Source organism: Chelonoidis abingdonii, chromosome 4 (genome assembly GCF_003597395.2).
Source record: "Chelonoidis abingdonii isolate Lonesome George chromosome 4, CheloAbing_2.0, whole genome shotgun sequence".
NCBI classification, from domain to species: Eukaryota; Metazoa; Chordata; order Testudines; family Testudinidae; genus Chelonoidis; species Chelonoidis abingdonii.
In genome coordinates this window covers 115,271,168-115,291,546 of record NC_133772.1, presented here as the reverse complement: position 1 = coordinate 115,291,546, position 20,379 = coordinate 115,271,168, and the positions used below count along the sequence as shown (strand labels likewise).

Sequence of the window (20,379 nt, the reverse complement as noted above, 5' to 3'; positions counted from 1 at the left end):
GCACCCTGACTTTCACGATAAGCTAAAAATCAAGGTAATCCCATTTCAAAATAAGGCCAAAACAAGCCAGTCCCTAAGAACCCCAACCGTCTCTGTGTCTAGAGCTCCCTGGCATGCAGTTTGGGAATATACTGGGCCCGCTATGCGCACCGCCTTTCCCCTGCTTGCCCGGAGCCAAGGGGGAAAAAAAAGAAATAAGTCAAACAAGCAATAAACTACATGCCAACAACCAGCCAATAAGCAACTCACAAGCCAATTAAGCTGAAAACAAACTCAATTTCTTTGTTTTTTTTTCATGGATTTGTCATGTCTGGAGGAAATGTTCTACCCTGGTGTCAGAAAGTGGTGTAGCAGCGTCTGTGTGTTAGGTAATGGAATGAAACTGGCAGAACCCAAACTTTAAGTGCTGACAACATGCTTAGCTTTGGTCAGAGCACACGAATGATAGTATCATACACTCTTTTGTCCCCACAAAGAGTTTACAACAGGGATTGGCAACCTTTGGCATGTGGCTCCCCAGGGTAAGCACCCTGGTGGGCGGGCTGGTTTGTTTAGCTGCTGCATGCCCAGGTTCGGCCGATCGCGGCTCCCACTGGCAGCAGTTTGCCACTCCAGGACAATCGGGGTGGTGGGAAGCAGCGGCCAGCACATTCCTTGGCCTGCGCTACTTCGTGTAGCCCCCATTGGCCTGGGACGGCGAACCGTGGCCGGTGGGAGCCACGATCGGCTGAACTTGCACACGCAGCAGGTAAACAAACTGGTGGAGGAAGAGAGTGATGGGGAAGGAGTGGCTAGCTTCAAGCAACATTTTGGCAAATATCTCTTTTGGCTTTCATCCTGTTTCAGCATATATTTGTACTTCTAATTACCTTGTTTTTTAGTTATTTTTATAAGTATTCTCATTGGGGAGTTGAAATTAATTAGGATGTCAGTTCTACAAACAATGAATCTCTTTTAAGCATGAAAGTGCTTGCACTTCCTCTTAGCACGCTTATTTGAATAAAGAGGAAGCTTGAAAGCTATATGAAAATCTAGTAGAAAATTGTTTTTCTGTCAGATGAAATGTCCTCCTTCAGTCATTTTTTGTTTATTTAGCACTTTATTTACTAGTCTCCTTTCAGCACTGCAGCCACTGCATTTTTTAGCAAACCTCTTGTTGGACAGCTAAAAATAAATCGCTGAACTGTCAATGTGGTAAATCTTCATTTCTTTTGTGCTACTTCTAGGGTTGTTTCTTTTTTCTTGACCTCATTTGGTGGATACGCCTATTGGAACTTTATTTGTTTTTAGCAAATTAACTGCAGTGCTGTTCAGCATTACTTTTATTTCAGTGTTTAAAAATTCAGTAAAAATAAAACTACTATGCTCTTGGAAAAAGCTTCTGTGCCAGTTTAAATATCTGAGTCAAAGAACCCAAAGGTGCCTGTCCCGGGGCACTTAGGCAAGTTATAATTTCTGCTCCACCCTGTCCGAGTCTATCCTCCCTTCCCACTCAAAAAGGTACGTTGCAAGAGGAAAGTCAGCTGCTTATAAGGACTGGTAGGAATCAGGGCACCAAATGTTACTTTTTGTTTAGAAACAATCTTGCTTATAGAAGTTAGAGGTAGAAAAGATCTTACTCGCGGGAAAATTCTGTGCAAAAAAATTAAAAATTCTGCACATAATATTTTAAAATTCTGCAAAATTCTGCATATTTTATTTATCAAAATAACACAATATAATCGCGCCAGTTTCAATTATTTTGGTAATTTATTTAAAAATACCTGTCAGCAAGTATGTCTGTAACAATACAGACAACAAAAAAAGAGTCAGGATCTGTTTTTTGATAAACAGATTCCCCAGTAGGCATATTAATACAAAACTTTGAGTAATCATTCATTTAAGCTACAACACAGAAATGTATGCCTGCATCTCTCAGAAGCAATGCAAAGGCTTGGAGGAGTCAAGGGTAATGGTTGAGCTAAGGGAGAATGACGTAATTGCAGGGAATGAACCTGGGAGTGGATCTGGTGGTTTGTTGGGTGTGCATGGGAGAAGTTTGGAACAGGGATTTTTTAGGGGTGAGGGATTGTTAGGCAGTTGGGGAGCCTCCTCCATGCAGAACTTGTCTGATTCCCTAGCCTCTTCCATTCAATCAGGCACATCTGCACCTATCACCATGTGTCCCTGCATCCCCCTTCTGTCCCATCCCCATGTATCCTTGCATCCAGACTCAGTCACTCCTTACTTCCATCCTCATGTAGTCCAGCACCCCAACTGAGCAACCCTTTGTCTAACCCCATCCCCACATGGCCCTGCACCCCCACTCCCATTCAGCCCTGCTCCAGTCTATCTGCCCCTCTAGCCCTTGTGAACTCAGGTCTTTGATGCCTCGTACCCCCCAGCAGTCCTGTGTGCCCCATTCTGTGTCCCATCCTCCTCCCCCCATCCTGTTCTTGCTCACTTGGCCCCATGGGCAGGGCACTGTGAGGAACGCACTCTCTCCTCTTCCCTATCGCTGGCTGCCACTGCCGGTGAGCAGGTTGCTCTCTGTTCTGGTACCACAGCAGCCCCTGGGTGGTGAAAGGTGTAACTTTAATGTCTCTCCAGCAGAATATATTTTCTACAGAGGAAAAAAAAATCTGCTGGAGACATGAATTCTGCACTTGTGAAGTGGTGCAGAATTCCCATAGGAGTAAGATCTGTTAGATCATACAGTCCATTTCCCTGCTAATAAAATGTTTTTTCCCTTTTAGTACACTTTCTAGTATTTTGTCCTGCCTAATTTTAAGTATTTCAAATTGAGTTTTTTCCACTAGCTGACGAAACGTGAGGAGACTACTACCTGAATGCTGACCCTTGACTGTAGTCAGGATTTTTTGTCTATCATATCAGCCTTTAGCTCAGTGGTGCCCAAACTGTTCCTGTCGCACCCTGTGGTAAACTCTTTCCCAAATCTGGACTTTAGCATACAAAATCTGGGTGCTTACTGTGAACCTTCCCAAGCTTATACCCAGCTTGGATCTTATTTCGCTGCCACCAACCGAAGTTTTCCAGGGTTTCGGCCCCCTCGGGTTCCCCAAACCTTTCCTTGGACCCCTCCAAGACCCAGAGCCCTTGGGTCTCCTCTATCTCATCCCCCAGCTTCCCCCCCTTTCCTGGGTTAGCCGGTGCAATGCTGTCCTATTCCCTTTGAATACAACCAGAGAGGCAATCTAGCTTCCCCGAGGCTATGCATTCAAACCTAGTCAGCTCACACAAGAGATTCACCCCTCCCTTTGTCCCGTAGCCTTTTCCCGCCCTGGGACAATAGGAAAGTAAGACACAGAGCTTGGGCTTTTCCCTCCCCCCGCCTAGCCTGTCACAGATATAACAGAGCTCCGGGCACAGAAATTCCTCTCCCCTCTGCCTCACTAGGAAAAGAAACTCCCACAAGTTTTAAAAAGAAACTTTATATAAAAAGAAAGAAAATACAGAACAATAATACTGCATTAAGAAACTCAATACAGGAATATGGCTTATAAGAAAATAGGAATAAACAGTCTGATTTAAAAGATAGCCCAATTAAACCAGTCCAGCAAATCAACACCCATGTAAATACAAATCAAAGCACATCACAGCCGATTACTTTGGTTCCTTTGTACTCACACTTGATAGTAGATATTTGAAAAAAGATGGAGTTAGAAGAAAAGCTTGTTTACTCACAGCCGAGGAAAACAAAAAGACCCCGAGTTTCCAGTTCCCTCCCAGACTTTAAAAAAAATCCTGGTCTCTGATTGGTCCTCTGGTCAGGTGTTTGGTTCCCCCTTTGTTCACCCTTTACAGGTAAAAGAAAATTAACCCTTACCTATCTACTTATGACACACCCCAACCCCCTTAGCAGTGATGGAATCTGTCCACATTCTCACCCCCCTCTTCTCTCTATTACTGAGCAGCCAAGGCTTCCTCAGCTTGGGCTGAAGGTGGAGCTGGGGGCAGAACTGGGGATGGGGGAGAGCTGTATCTGGGTCCAGAGCTGGGCTGGGGTGCAGCTGGGTGCGAAGCAGAGCTGGAACTGGGGTGAAGCGGGGCTGGGGTGGAGCAGGGCTGGGTGTCACTCCTTCCCCCACCCACTGTGTGAGCTGACCTGGGTCCTTCCATATGCCCCCTGAAGTTCCTCAGTTTGAGGACCACTGCTTTGTCTGGTATGTTGTTGATAAACTTAAAGCCTCTCCATAGGGATTGCTATACCAATGGCCTGTCTAGTTCAAGATCCCTTCTCAGATATCTGTCTGTACAGGATACTTCAGAGGAAAATGAAGAAAATTAAGTGGGCAATTATGGAATAACCTGCCCATGAGGGAATTTTCTTCCTTTCACCATCATTTTAGAAGTTGGTATATGCCCTTAAGTAAGAATGCTTATATTCCTTACAAACTTGTTTTGATATTTCTGTCTAATGTATCTGTGGATGTTCTCATTAGCCATATGATTATTCAGTTCTCCTTTTCTGAATTGCCTGCTATGTTGTGGCAAGGAGTGCTGTGCTTGTTTCTTGTACTTATTTAGGCCATGTCTATATGTACAGTGCTCCAGTGATGCTGCTCTACTGGTACAGCTATACCAATGGAGCGCGTGTGGTGAAAATGCTCTGTGCCAAAAGGAGCGGCGTAAGCTATGTCGGTGTTAGAAGTTCTCCTGCAGACATAAGCATTTGTGTGCACAGCTCTATGTCAGTGTAACATATGTCGCTAGGGTGTGTGGAATATTCACTCTTCTGAATGACATAAATTTTGCCAGTATAGGCTGTAGTGTAGATATAGCCTTAGGTAAGTACTGTATGAATATTTAATATACTAATGCATTTGTGCCAGACTAGTGTGACATGAACTACTATGGTGTGTATGTGTATGGGGGGGTTGTTACTTCAATAGGTAGAAATTAGTAGCTTAATTACACTAAAGTGATGTCTACACTATAAGCTAAGGGGATGATTTCTCTGCTTATTTGTTCTAGCATGGATATAAATAGCAGTGTAATCATGGGAGGGTAGGTAGTGGTAGCGGATGCATGACTGAGCTGTGCTGAGTACAAACCTGCCTGAAACCAGTGGATATGTACTTGGCACATCTCAGCTGTGCCTCTGCTGCAGCTGTGCTGTTATTGATATTTGTGCTAGCTCTCACTGAGCTACCACAAGTATGTGTACACCAGCAGGGTAATCAGACTCCTTGCCTCCTTGCTCATAGTGTAGGTATGGCCTAAATGAATACGGGAACATAGTTTCTCTTCATCCTCGCCCCCCAGTCCTCCCAGAAGGAATGCTGTCAAATGACCCTTAAAATATTTTCAACTTTGTCTCTTGATTCCCTCCAATCCACCCTGCCCTTAGGTGTTCTTAAAATTAGATAGTTTTAGAGTTTTAGAAAAGTAATTTTCCCTAGCGTTGAAGATAAGCAATCAGAGCTGCTATTATTTTTGGACCAAGATATTGGAAATAAATGTGATGGTGGAGAAAGAAGAACATGGGGGAAGAATTAGGCTCCAGTCCTGCAATTGGCTCTGTTAACTAGCACCTCTGCAGCAAGGGAAGCTCCACTGAGGTGAAAGGCTAAATTTTTCTAGTATCAGAGGGGTAGCCGTATTAGTCTGGATCTGTAAAAGCAGCAGAGAATCCTGTGGCACCTTATAGACTAACAGACGTTTTGGAGCGTGAGCTTTCGTGGGTGAATACCCACTTCGTCAGACGCAGGTAGTGGAAATTTCCAGGGGCAGGTATATATATGCTAGCAAGCAAGCTAGAGATAACGAGGTTAGTTCAATCAGGGAGGGTGAGGCCCTGTTCTAGCAGTAGAGGTGTGAAAACCAAGGGAGGAGAAACTGGTTCTGTAATTGGCAAGCCATTCACAGTCTTTGTTTAGTCCAGAGCTGATGGTGTCAAATTTGCAGATGAACTGAAGCTCAGCAGTTTCTCTTTGAAGTCTGGTCCTGAAGTTTTTTTGCTGCAGGATGGCCACCTTAAGGTCTGCTATAGTGTGGCCAGGGAGGTTGAAGTGCTCTCCTACAGGTTTTTGTATATTGCCATTCCTGATATCTGATTTGTGTCCATTTATCCTTTTCCGTAGTGACTGTCCAGTTTGGCCGATGTACATAGCAGAGGGGCATTGCTGGCATATGATGGCGTAGATTACATTGGTGGACGTGCAGGGGAATGAACCAGTGATGGTATGGCTGATCTGGTTAGGTCCTGTGATGGTGTCGCAGGTGTACATGTGTGGGCAGAGTTGGCATCGAGGTTTGTTGCATGGATTGGTTCCTGAGCTACAGTTACTATGGTACAGCGTGCGGTTGCTGGTGAGAATACGTTTCAGGTTGGCAGCCATACCATCACTGGTCCATTCACCTGCACGTCCACCAATGTAATATACGCCATCATATGCCACCCACGAAAGCTCACGCTCCAAAACGTCTGTTAGTCTTTAAGGTGCCACAGGATTCTCTGCTGCTTTTAAATTTTTCTAGTTATCTTATAGGATATTTCTGTTCTGTATAACAGTCCTTTTGAGCCAAATGGAAAACATGCTTATTTGATCTTGCATTCCCAAATAACAATACATAGCACATCCTCTTATGTACTTAAAAATAGTAAAGAAAACAATTCTAATCACATGCATCTCTTTCCCCTGTGGAAGGGAAGAGCAAATAAATTACATGTGGCAAACACAGATCAAATAGGATTTGTATTAAACAGGCAGCTGTCAGATAATGTGCTGAATTTTAGACCTGATCTTTTCACTCTTACCAATGAGCCCCATCTGTTTTTGTCAGTATATGCAGAAAAAGCTTGTGGCAGAGTAAATTGACAGTTCTTAAAAGATACTTTATATACATTTGGCTTAGGCCGTGAATTTCAAAATTAGATTTCTATCTTGTATTCCAAACCATATGCTGCTGTAAGAGTAAAAGGATATCAGAAAAAATTCTCCTTCTTTAGATGCACACACCATGGATGCCCATTGTCTCATGTTCTTTTTGCCAGGATAATGGAGTAATTCATCTTCTATTTGATACGAAATAATCCTTGTATAAGGGGAATTACAAAAAGAAACAGGGAACACAAATTAGCCTTACCCAGATGATGTCATGGTATTTGTTATGAATCCAACTCACGCACTACTAGATTTGAAAGAGAAAATCTTAAAATTTGTCAAAGTGTCAGGATTTAGTATGAACTATGACAAGTAAGACCTTGGGCGTAGGTATAGGCTATGATCTACTGAAAGATATAAAAGATAAATATGAACACAAATGGGTAGCTACTTCAGTAAGATATGTGGCATCCACATTTCTAAAAGATGGCAAAACTTATATAATTATATGCTTTTGATTAAAAATATCAAAAGAGGTCTGAAAAATTGGTCAAAATATGAATTGTAGCGGTTAAGGTGAATATTTTACCCTGAATTAACTTCCTTTTCCAAATGCTCCTGGTTTTAGTCCCTGGGAATTTAAGTCAGTGGTAATCCATGATAAACAAATTCATTTGGGGAGATAAGAAATCCAATGTTAACCAATCTGCTTTACAAAGGCTGTGGCAAAGGAAGGATTGGCTCTACCAAACATTGAACACTGTTATCAGGCTAGTCAGATCACAAACCTGAAGTACTGTATAACACTAAACCCTAATCAGGACTGGCTAGAGATAGAACAAACTCATTATTGTGCAATCAAAGTACTGATGTTTCCCGTGGATAAAGAAATCCTATACACCAAAAACCGTATATAGCTGCCCTTTTATGAAAGCAATGATAGAAACTTGGGGTAGCTTTGTAAATAATTTAAGCTCATACCCCTCATCTCATGTAACCTCAATAAAAACCTGGAAGTTTTAACATTTGGGAACTTACTGGTACTGGTACTTACTAGTAAAAGACACCAAAATTCCAGTATATAAATACCTGCAACTGAGACTTTTCAACCCATCCCTATGAAAAAGCAAACCTAAGCAGAAAATTGATGCAATTTGAAAAACTACATCCACAAAACACAAAGGTTTACTTCTCATTCTGTACAAAGTAATCTCTGTTACTTACAGGAAACAACTATGTTCATGAAAAGATGGAAAATTGGTGTAGGAATAGATGCCAAAACTAAGGAGTGGGAGAACGTATGGAGCAATGGTCCCCACACCTTAATGAATACATTAATAAAAGAAAACCTTGTTACCATTTTTTATCAATGCTACCTAGGTCCTCTTAAAATTAAACAAATTTGTGGTGCAGGGATGAGTAAATGCTGAAGAAAATGTAATGAAATGGAAAGATTTATCCATCTGTAATGGAAATGGCCCCAAATTAAGACACTTTGAAATGCAGTTGGATGCAGCATCAAGGAGATAACGGTGTCAGCTGTCACATATTTTTATTATCAGACATTAGTATTTTTATTAAATTGTCCTGAAGACTCTGCATCTTACACAAGCTATGGAGAACTGATCATTTATCTATTAGTTCCTGCTAAAATTCCTATAGCAAGGTGGTGGAAGAAGAGTGAGTCTGCTAAATCTATTGATGAGTATAAAAAAATCTGGAAATTTCTGGTAATAGAATTAACTCAGTTTTAACAGCGGAGAAAGAAAAAAAAGATAACTACTTAGAAACCTGCCAGAATGTTTTGGAGTTTGCTGAAGAGGGCAATGCCTGCCACCATACCTGATGGTTTGAGAATTGTTTTGTGACTACTAAGGAAGGGAAAAACCCCTTCAAACATAGTAAAAGTTAAACTCAAAATAAAGGCATTAAAATAGGAAGAAGAAGGAGAAAAGTTTAATATTGTAGAGTTTTGATTGGATAGCTAATAAATAGATTACACATCTCAATGTCAGAAAAACAGAAATTTGGACCTAAATATGAGATGAAAGACTTTAATTGACACTGTGAACTGAAAGTACAGAAGAGAAAGATGAAGAGTAGAAAAGAGTAGATGAAGAGTAGAAAAGCATTAACCAATATATGTGATCAATATCACAAAGTTGAAGAAAATGACTAGTAACAGGTATTGTCAGTACAACTTTACAGACTTCCATAGGCCAATCAATAACTGTGTACATGTGTGTATAATACTAAGTTTGTTTTACAATGTAATAAGATTTCTGTTATAAAAGAATGGATCTATTAACAAAATAAAAAAGAGAAGAGATCATATGTGGTAGATATAAGCCCTTATGAACTTGTATTCTGTAAAATGTTCCCATTTTTGAATACAGTTGTGAAAAATCAAGTTTGCTGAAACAGTACTGACCACGACTTTGTGATCAGTGTAGACTAGTAAATCTTTCTGAGCACCGTTTCAGTTATTTGTGATTAAGTCCTAGAATGTAAGGTTGAATGTGATTTTGTTCTAGTGTATACTAATTGCAAATTTGTGATTAGTATAGTTTTGGTGTCAACAGTTTTCAAACAGTGAAATTTTTGTAGCAATATGTTTATCCTTCTTTGGAAGGTGCTTAGATACCATGGTAATCTGGTGTATAAAAACCAAACCAGCACAGAGATTAGTCAGTGAATTTTCCCCACCTACTAGAGGCAGAGATTGGATTGCCCTGTGACTTTCAGGCTTCATGGAATTGTGGCTTCTCAGGTGGTTATTTGTATTACTTATGACTAACACCAGTCCTGTAAACAAAGCTATTCATGTGCACTGTGGTAACTGTAGTACACCTTTACCCCGATATAATGCTGTCCTTGGGAGCCAAAAAATCTTACTGCCTCATAGGTGAAACCGCGTTACATTGAACTTGCTTTGATCTGCCGGAGCGCGCAGCCCCGCCCCCCCCGGAGTGCTGCTTTACCACGTTATATCCGAATTCGTGTTATATTGGGTCATGTTATATTGGGGTAGAGGTGTATGTGCAGTCTTGATCCTACTCCAGTTGATATCAATAGAATAAGATTGAGCCCTGTATAAGAGCTACTTAATTTGCAGGATTTGCGGGAAATAACGTTGTATGTGTAGATTTTAAAAAATATCTTTCTGCGACAATTATATGTGGGTTTTTACTCAGACTAGTTTGGGTGGAATCCAGAGGATAAGACTATACACCTTTCAAGATAAGCATATTTTCCAGGTTAACTTGACACATGCAGTATCTCTTGGTTAACTGTGTGCACACACTGGACAGAATTGCATACAGCTGTCTTGAAGGCTGGTTATGAAGCTTACAGTGATAGAGATTTGTTTTTAAATAAATTATATGGTAGTGACCATAACCTACTCAGAAGATACTAACCTGTCACGGTAGGAAAGAATTCATTCTTGTTGCTTTCTCCATCTAAGCCTCATCAGTATTCTCACCATTCTGCTATATGTTATAGATAATACTAAGATTTTATCATGGTTATTTTTAGTAAAAGACATGGACAGTAAACAAAAATTCATGGAGCCTGTGACCTGTCTGTTACTTTGCTAAAAATAACCAGGGGGCAGGGCTAGGTACGGGAGGGGAATGGAGTCCCATGGCAGCGGGGGCCAACAGGCTGAGCCCTCTGCCATGGTGGGGGGCATAGCCCAGACTCCAGGGGCCGCAGAGGAGCACACAGCCATGGGAGACACATAACCCCGCTCCAGAGCTGGCCCAGCTACGTCACATGGGTGTCTGGCCCCAACTGCAGCCCCCTTCAAGCCCAGGGTGCAGCAGGGTGGGGGCACAGGGTCCTGGAAGGCGCAAGGGAGGGCGCATGGTTACCAATGCAGCCACTGGGTAGGAGCGCATGGCCCCAGCTTTAGCCCTTGGAGAAAGCTATGGGGTTGGGACATGTGGCCCCTGCCAAACCCCCACCAAGCCCAGGACTTGGGACACCACGGGGTTGGGGTGGACGGCTCCGGTTGCAGCCCTTGCCAAGCCCATGGGGCTGGGGTGCATGGACTCTGCCAAGCCCAGGACGCTGCGGGGCTAGGGCGCATGGCCCCGGCTGCAGCCCCCAGAAGAAGCCGCGGGGCTGAGGTGAACAGTCTTGGCTGCAGCCCCCAGCCAAGCCTGAGATGCTGTGGGCTGGGGCGTATGTCCCCCGCCAAGCCCAGGAGTCAGAACTCTGCAAGGCTGGATCGTGTGGCCCCAGCTGCAGCCTCTAGTGGAAGCTGCGGGCTGAGGCACAGGGCCCCAGCTGCAGCCCCTGCCAAGCCTGGGAAGCCATGGGGCTCTGGCGTGCAGGCCCTGGCAGAAGCCATGGGGCTGGGGCTGCAGGGTCCTGGTTCCAGCCAGCCTCAGCAGGTCAGACGCACGCAGTCTTGCCTCCTCATGAAGCCCTAGAACTCATGGAGGTCTGGTAAAATCACGAATTCCATGACTAAATTGTAGCCTTAGTTATAGATTTTTTTAATGTGCCTTTAATTTATTGATATCAGGTATTGCTTTAAGTCTCTTTTTTCCCTCCATCAAACTAGATTTTTCCCTTGCCCCCCTGTTTTTGGTACTGTGTTTTGTTTTTGTTTTTTGCTCTTTTTTGCTTCCTATTATGTCTGCAGATTGCTTCTAATCATTGAACAGTGGTGAAGGGATAAGAAGGCACAGTTGATTCTTTTCAACACTGAGGAAGTATATCTATTCATAACCTGAGACGGGCTACGTAACTTTTTGTGTCTCAGTTTCTCCATCTGTAAAATCATCACGGCTATCTTGCTAGGCTTAATTACTGTTTTTAAAGTGCTTCGACATGCTTGACGAAAGATTCTGTGGAAGTACAGTGTGTTATTGGTCTCCAAAAGATAGATAGTTTTCAGTGTACTTGGAAGAAGAAGAATTGTAAATGTGCCTCTTGCTTAGCAAAATGTAGAGCTGTTGTGGTACTAGGCCAGCCTTGTAAAATGACTTTTGTCGTGAATAGTGTCCTTAGGAGTATTAAATACAGAAGAATCTCTTTGAAGCTAAAAATCAACAAACGTATTTAATTGACGTTATTAGTGTGGAGCTGTTTACTTGGAGATAGAAAGTCACAGCATTCAAAGACCCTAAGGGTATGTCTACAGTGCAATTAAAAGCCTGTGGCTGGCCTGTGTCAGCTGACTTGGGCTTCTGCGATTTGGGCTAAAGGGCTGTTTAATTGTAGTGTAGACATTCAGGCTTGGGTTGGAGCCTGGGCTCTAGGACTCTGTGTGGGGACAGGGTCTAAGAGCTCGGGCTGCATCTCAAGCTGGAACGTGTACACTGCAGTTAAACAGCCTCTTAGCCCAAGTCAGCTGGCATGGGCCAGCTGCAAGTGTCTAATTGCAGTGTAGACATGCCTGAAATATTTTCTTCTGAGGTGATTAACATGCAGGTAGCCAGTGTTTGTCACATATGACTCTGGCAGTTAGCTCTTGTCTTATGTCATCTTGCAAATCATAATTTTAAATTTTCTGATGAATCAATGAGTTGTTGTCTTCCATACCTGCATTTATGTCATTATAATGAAGATAATTTCCTTTAAGTCAAATAAAAAATCATGTGGACCTTGCAGGTTTCCAGGACACGCTGTAGGTGTTTGTTACACTCTTGTACTCACCATATAGGGTTGTTTATCTTGGCTTGATGATAACTCACTAATATTAATGACATATCAACTTACTTTTGCAGATGACTGCCTCATTTAAGTTTATTAAGACTTTCCCATGCATGTTCATGCCACTAAATACTAATTATTAGCATGGGGTAAGATAGGTGAAGTAATATGTTTTATTGGACGAACTTTTGCAAGCTTTTGAGCTTAGCAGTACACTGCTTCAGGTATGGGGAAAGTAACCAGAGTGTCCAAGCTAAATACAAGCTGGGGCAAATTGTTAAGCATTAAGAGGTTCACACATGCTGTAGATGACCACTTACAATGAAGTGGGCAAGTAAGAATTAACAGGCAGTAGAGTGTGTTACAAATCATTGTAATGAGCCATAAAACCAGTATCTCAGTTAAGTCCATGGTTATGTCGACGCTGGAATAGAAGACCCATGGCATAGCCATTGCTGGCCTAGGTCAGCTGACTTGGGCTCACAGGGCTTGGGCTGCAGATCTCAAAATTGTAGTGTAGTTGTTTGGGCTTGGGGTGGAGTCCGGGCTTTGAGACACATCCCTCTCACAGGGTTTCAGAGTGAGGACTGCAGCCTGAGCTCAAATGTTTACACTTCAATTTTGAGACCTTTATCCCAAGACCCATGAGCCCAAGTGAATTGACCTGGGCTCTGAAACTCAGTGCCAGAGATTTTTTATTGCAGTGTAGAGGTACCCTTAGGGTATGTCTACACTACAAAATTAGGTCGAATTTATAGAAAGTGTTTTTTTTAGAAATCGTTTTTATACAGTTGATGGTGTGTCCCCACACAAAATGCTATAAGTGCATTAAGTCGTCGGACTGCATCCACAGTACTGAGACTGGTGTCGACTTCCGGAGTGTTGCACTGTGGGTAGCCGTGGGAAGCTATCTCACAGTTCTCGCATTCTCCGCTGCCCATTGGAACTCTGGATTGAGATCTCAGTGCCTGATTGGGCAAAAACAGTGTCGCGGGTGGTTCTGGGCACGTGTCCTCAGGCCCTCCTCTCCTTCCCTCCCTCCGTGAACGCAACAGCAGACAATCGTTTCACGCCTTTTTTCCTGGGTTACCTGTGCAGATGCCATACCACGGCAAGCATGGAGCCCACTCAGCTCACCGTGACCGTATGTCTCTTGGGTGCTGACAGGCATGGGACTGCATTGCTACACAGCAGCAGCTCATTGCCTTTTGGCAGCGGACGGTGTATTACGACTGGTAACCATCGTTGTTGTACTCCTGGGTGCTCTTTTAGCTGACCTCGGTGAGGTTGGTCAGGAGTGCCTGGGAAGACATGGGAGTGACTCGGCCAGATCCCGAGTCTTACTGAACCATCTTCTGAGCACCCTGGAGATGACGATGGCTAGCAGTCGTACTGCACCTTCTGGCGAGCACCCTGGAGATGCTGCATTATGATTGCTAGCCATCGTCATCTCCTGCCGAGCACCCAGGAGCAGGACCGGCGCTAGGGGTTTTAGCGCCCTAGGCGCACAGCAATTTCGCCGCCCCGCGCGCTGGTCCCACGACTCCGGTGGAGCTGCGGCAGTCGTGGCTGCGGATGGTCGGCTGCTCTGGTGGAACTGCCACAGTGGTGCCTGCAGGAGGTCCACTGGAGTCGTGCGAGCAGCCAACCATCCTCAGGCACGACTGCGGCAGCTCCACCAGAGCCGCAGACCAGGGGACCCTCTGCAGGCACGACTGCGGTAGGTCCGCCGGAGTCGCCTGCCACCCCCTCCGGCAAAACACCGCCCACCAATAATCCTAGTGCCCTAGGCAATCGCCTAGGCCACCAAAATGGAAGCGCCGGTCCTGCTCAGGAGATGACAATGGCTAGCAGTACTGCACCGTCTGCTGCCAGCCTAAGACGTATAAGATAGATGGAGTGTATCAAAACAAGAAATAGACCAGATTTGTTTTGTATTCATTTGTATTCATTTGCTCCCCCCTCCCTCCTTGAAATCAACTGCCTGCTAAACCCGGGGTTTTGAGTTCAATTCTTGAGGGGGCCATTCTGTGTGATAGTTGTTTGTGTTTCTCCTTGATGTAAAGCCAGCCACTTTGTTGATTTTAATTCCCTGCAAGCCATGTCGTCAGTCTCCCCTCCTCCATCAGAGCAATAGCAGACAATCGTTTCACGCCTTTTTTCAGTGCAGACACCATAGCACTGGGAACATGAATCCCGCTCAGATCACCACAGCAATTATGAGAACTGTAAACACCAAGTGCGTTATCCTGCACTATATGCGGAACCAGAACCTGCAGAAGCGAAAGCAGGTGAGGAGGCGACGGCAGTGCGGTGACGAGAGTGATGAGGACAAAGACATGGACATAGACTTCTCACATAGTACGGGCCCCAGCAGTGTGCACATCATGGTGTTAATGGGGCAGGTTCATGACGTGGAACACTGATTCTAGGCCCGGGAAACAAGCACAGAGTGGTGGGACCGCATAGTGTTGCAGGTCTGGGACGATTCCCAGTGGCTGCAAAACTTTTGCATGCGTAAGGGCACTTTCATGGAACTTTGTGACTTGCTTTCACCTGCCCTGAAGAGCCAGAATATCAAGATGAGAGCAGCCCTCACAGTTGAGAAGTGAGTGGTGATAGCCCTGTGGAAGCTTGCAACACCAGACAGCTACTGGTCAGCTGGGGATCAATTTGGAGTGGGCAAATTTACTGTGGGGCTGCTGTGATCCAAGTAGCCAATGCAGTCAAAGAGCTGCTGATATCAAGAGTAGTGACTCTGGGAAATGTGCAGGCCATAGTGGATGGCTTTGCTGCAATGAGATTCCCTAACTGTGGTGGAGCAATAGATGGAACCCATATCCCTGTCTTGGCACTGGAGCACTGAGCCAGGAAGTACATAAACCGAAAGGGGTACTTTTCAGTGGTGCTGCAAGCACTGGTGGATCACAAGGGACGTTTCACCAACATCAGCGTGGGACGGCTGGGAAAGGCACATGATGCTCGCATCTTCAGGAACTCTGGTCTGCTTCAAAGCTGCAGCAAGGGACTTTCTTCTCAGACCAGAAAGTAACTGTTAGGGATGTTGAAATGCCTATAGTTATCCTTGGGGACCCAGCCTATCCCTTAATGCCATGGCTCATGAAGCCATACACAGGCAGCCTGGACAGTAGTCAGGAGCTGTTCAACTATAGGCTGAGTAAGTGCAGAATGGTGGTAGAATGTGCATTTGGACGTTTAAAAGTGCACTGGCACAGTTTACTGACTCGGATGGACCTCAGCAAAACCAATATTCCCATTGTTATTACTGCTTGCTGTGCGCTCCACAATATCTCTGAAAGTAAGGGGGAGACATTTATGGTGGGGTGGGAGGTTGAGGCAAATTGCCTGGCCACTGATTACGCACAGCCAGACACCAGGGCAGTTAGAAGAGTACAGGAGGGCGCGGTGTACATCAGAGAAGCTTTGAAAACCAGTTTCATGACTGGCCAGGCTACGGTGTGAAAGTTCTGTTTGTTTCTCCTTGATGAAATCTCCCCCTCCCTGCTGTTGTTTCACTCTACTTCCCTGTAAGCTAACCACCCTCCCCTCCCCCCTTTATTGTGCTTTCTTGCACTCTGACATTGTCTGCCTCCACACATTCTGCTGTGCTCTGTCAGTTTGGGAGGACAGCTTGAGCTCAGAGAACATTTCATCCCGAGTGTGTTATTGTCGCCTTCTGATCTTCGCTAGCCTCTGGGAAGGAGAAACATATGTAGCTGGTGGAGGAATAAAAAGGGAGAGTGGCAGTTAAAAAGCCACATTTTATTGAACAGTAGGTCCACTCTTTCACGGTAAACCTTGCTGTTAACATTACATAGCACATGTGCTTTCATTACAAGGTCGCATTTTGATGGCTTCATCCCTCCCTGCATTGTGTGGCTAACAGCGGGGAACATTTCTGTTCAGTCACAGGCAAACAGCCCAGCAGGAACGGGCACCTCTGAATGTCCACTGAATAAAACCACCCTATTTCAACGAGGTGACTGTGAATGATATCACTTTCCTGAGGATAACAGAGAGATAAAGAACGGATGTTGTTTGAATGCCAGCAAACACCAGGACCATACGCTGCAATGCTTTGTTCCGCAATGATTCCCGACTGCGTGCTACTGGCCTGGCGTGGTATAGTGTCCTACTATGGAGAACGGAATGAGGCTCCCCTCCCCAGAAACCTTTCGCAAAGGCTTTGGGAGTACATCCAGAAGAGCTTTATGGAGATGTCCCTGGAGTATTTCCGCTCCATCCCTAGACAATGTTAACAGACTTTTCCAGTAGCTGTACTGGCCGCGAATGCCAGGGCAAATTAATCATTAAATACGCTTGCTTTTAAACCATGCCTAATATTTACAAAGGTAGACTCACCAGAGGTTGCTTCTCCCCCTACAGGGTTTGGAAGCCTGCCTTGGGTGGGTTCGGGGGTTACTGGTTCCAGGTCCAGGGTGAGAAACATATCCTGGCTGTTGGGGAAACCTGTTTCTCTGCTTCCTTGCTGTGAGCTATCTTCAATCTCCTCCACATCATCTTCCTCATCCCCGAAACCTGCTTCCATGTTGTGTCCTTACTCCACTGATGGAGCCAAAGCACAGGGTTGGGGTACTGGTGGCTGCACCCCCTAGAATGGCATGCAACTCTTCATAGAAGCGGCATGTTTGGGGCTGTGACCTGGAGCGGCTGTTCGCCTCTCTGTTTTTTTGGTAGGCTTGCCTGAGCTCCTTAATTTTCACGCAGCACTGCTGCGAGTCCCTGTTATAGCCTCGGTCCTTCATGCCCTTGGAGATTTTTTTCAAATGTTTTGGCATTTTTTTACTGGAATTGGGATCAGCTAGCATGGATTTGTCTCCTCATACAGTGATCAGATCCCGTACTTCCCGTTTGATTCATGCTGGAGCTCTTTTGCAGTTCTGGGACTCCATGATCACCTCTGCTGATGAGCTCTGCATGGTCACCTGTGCTGATCAGTTCGCAATGCTGGCCAAACAGGCAATGTTCGTGGGACTTTTCCTGTCTACCTGGCCAGTGTATCTGAGTTGAGAGCGCTGTCCTGAGCGGTCACAATGGAGCACTCTGAGATAGCTTCCAGAGGCCAATACTGTCACATTTCATCCACACTACCCCAAATTCGACCTGGCAAGGCTGTTTTCAGCACTAATCCTCTCGTCGGAGGTGGAGTAAAGAAATTGATTTTAAGAGCCCTTTAAGTTAAAAAAAAAAAAAAAAAAAAAAGGGCTTTGTCGTGTGGACGGATGCAGGGTTAAATCGAGGTAACGCTGCTAAATTCGACCTAAAATTGTAGTGTAGACCAGGCCTTAGAGTGTAGTAGAGTTATGAGTTTAAGTTCCCAGGCTCATCTTTTGAAGGTGTTGTGCTGGTCTCCTACTTCCTGCTAGCGCTCAATTGCCCATAGCCCACGTTTTAACTGGTCTCCAACAGCGTATGTGAACCTCTGAGGCTTAACAACCTGTCTTAGCTTGTAGCTTACAAACTTTGGTTACCTTACCCATGGCTTGTCCCTAGAAGACTTTTGTGGAGATCAAAAGCTTGTCCCTTTCATTAACAGAAAGTTGGTCCAGTAAAAGATGGTGTCGCACTTACTCTCTCATATCCTGCGACCAACCTGGCTACAACAACACTGCAAACAACTAATTAGCATGAAAATCAAAATGATTGTGATCACACTGATTTTATCAAACTGTATGTAAGCAGATGGAAGGAAAGGGGAGCTACTTTGCAATAACATCCTGGGAGGCTACAGCATAGGAATGTCAAACTCATTTGGTGGAGGGGGGCAGATTCTATTTTAGAAATGATGGTTTATGGGCTGGGATACACATATAGGACTTCAGTGGGAGATTCACGATGGATTGAGGAGAGTTTAACGTCAATGGAAGGTTTGCACAGAAATCCAGGAGAAAATACCACCTTGATGTAATAGTTAAGGGTCTGACTTCATGAAAGATTATTTTCAAATTCAGCATAATTCAGTGAGAAAATTTGTTTCCTCTTGGGTCACCTCTATTTCTTCCCTGTTTTCTTTCCCCTCTTCTCTTTTGTTGGTTTTTGGAAGTCTCCTGTGTTCTTCCTTTTGTTCTGTGCAGCAGTTCCCAATTCTTGAGGGTTTTACTCCCACTCCTTTGCCATTTCAAATGGTAGAATATCCACCAATGTAGTAGTTATTGTTGATACTGAAGTGTCACTGTTAGGCTTTAAGTTGATGCTCCAATGGAATAAATGGGGGCAAAGGCAGTTCACAACTATCAGGCTATCTGCAGACTAAGGCAAATGGCATTGTATTGATTTCAGTTCACATTTGGAGGGCTTTCCTTGCAACTCTGAGGGATATAAACTTACATTTTTTAAAAAAATGAAAGCTGTGATTCTGGAGAATCAGTATGTTATGCAGGTCACATAAATACATTTTGCAAGTTGGATCTGGCCCATGGGCCAATTTTTTGTTTGAAATCCCTGTTATAAGCGGCTAAAATGGCTCTTTTCAGGGAAAAATCTTTGTACTAATTTGTGCCCTCATGTGTGCAAGATGCTCTCTGTGTGAGTGCAGATGTCTGCCTGTACAGAGCGCAATTCAGGATTGTGTCCTAACTCTCCATTATTATTTCTTACCTTTATTTTTGAAAAGGTATTTAATTCTACTTTCATGGACGGAGTATGAATTAACTAATTATTGCAGCACTCAATGCATTAAGGAGATGATGGTGTAGGAAGGAGGGGTTTAGATTGATTAGGAACTGGGGAAACTTTGGGGGAAGAGGAAGCCTATCAGGGTGGATTTGGTTTTAAATCAAATTTGATTTAAATCATGATTAAATCACTAGTCAGAAAGACTCGATTTAATCATGGATTTCTACATAAAAGTGCATACTTGTTGGTTGTTAGCAATCTGAAGATCCTGCATGTTCAGACATGTTCCTTTCATTATTTCAATGCAACTTCCTCCTGAGAAGGAACACTTCTCATGATGTTGTTTCATTTGGGCAACCAGCCCTTGCCTGTCTTTGTTGCACTGTTTGCATTTTGCACACATGCCTGTCTTATCCACAGGTAGAGGAACTTTATTAAACTATTCCCAAGCTGGGTCTCTTTTTACCACCTGCTGCCATTATAGGTTTTTTCCTTCTAGTGAGAGAATGGTATGATAGATCTCAAATCAATGAAGGCTACACTCAAAGACCTCAAGACTTCTGGAATATGCTGCTCAAACAGTTTCACTTTTGTTTCTACTGCCTGTCCCTCCCTTCTCACATTTATCTCCAGACATCTTCTCCTTGTCCAGATTTATTCCACCCCCGACAATCTTCTATTCATTGAACTTTTTTAAACTTTGCACTTTTAGAGAGAGGTAAGGCATTGACTCTGTGTACACAAATTTGAAAAGGGACAGTAGGGTTGAGGTCTGTTATTTCTCACCTCTATATGTTATTTATTTATTTTAAAACATTTTTGCTGTTAACAAGCTTGTTACCTCTGGGGAGACACATCTTCAGTCTGAGAACTGCAAAACTAAGCATCTCTGATGGTGTCTGCACACTGAGTCTCATTGGGTATATAGAAAGATTAACCTAAATAATCTATACAGAAGCCCCTGGAACCCCATGAGATTGGGTCCCTAATCCATGAACTATTGGAACTCATTTATAAAACTTTTCTTAAACGTTACATGAATATATTGTTCTTCTTCGAGTGCTTGCTCATATTCATTCCAAGTAGGTGTGCACGCGCCGCGTGCACGTTCGTCGGAAGAATTTTCCCCTAGCAACACCCGGCGGGTCGGCAGGCGCCCCCTGGCGTGGCGCCTTTGCGGCACCGTATATATGCCCCTGCCGACCCGGCCGCTCCTCAGTTCCTTCTT

General features: G+C 44.2%; 1 protein-coding gene across 3 annotated transcripts in view; it reads left to right on the top strand.

Annotated features, from left to right (window-relative positions):
- The window catches only part of CEP128 (centrosomal protein 128), a 430,997-nt gene that overhangs the window by 418 nt on the left and 410,200 nt on the right, over positions 1-20,379 (top strand). The window lies entirely within an intron of this gene.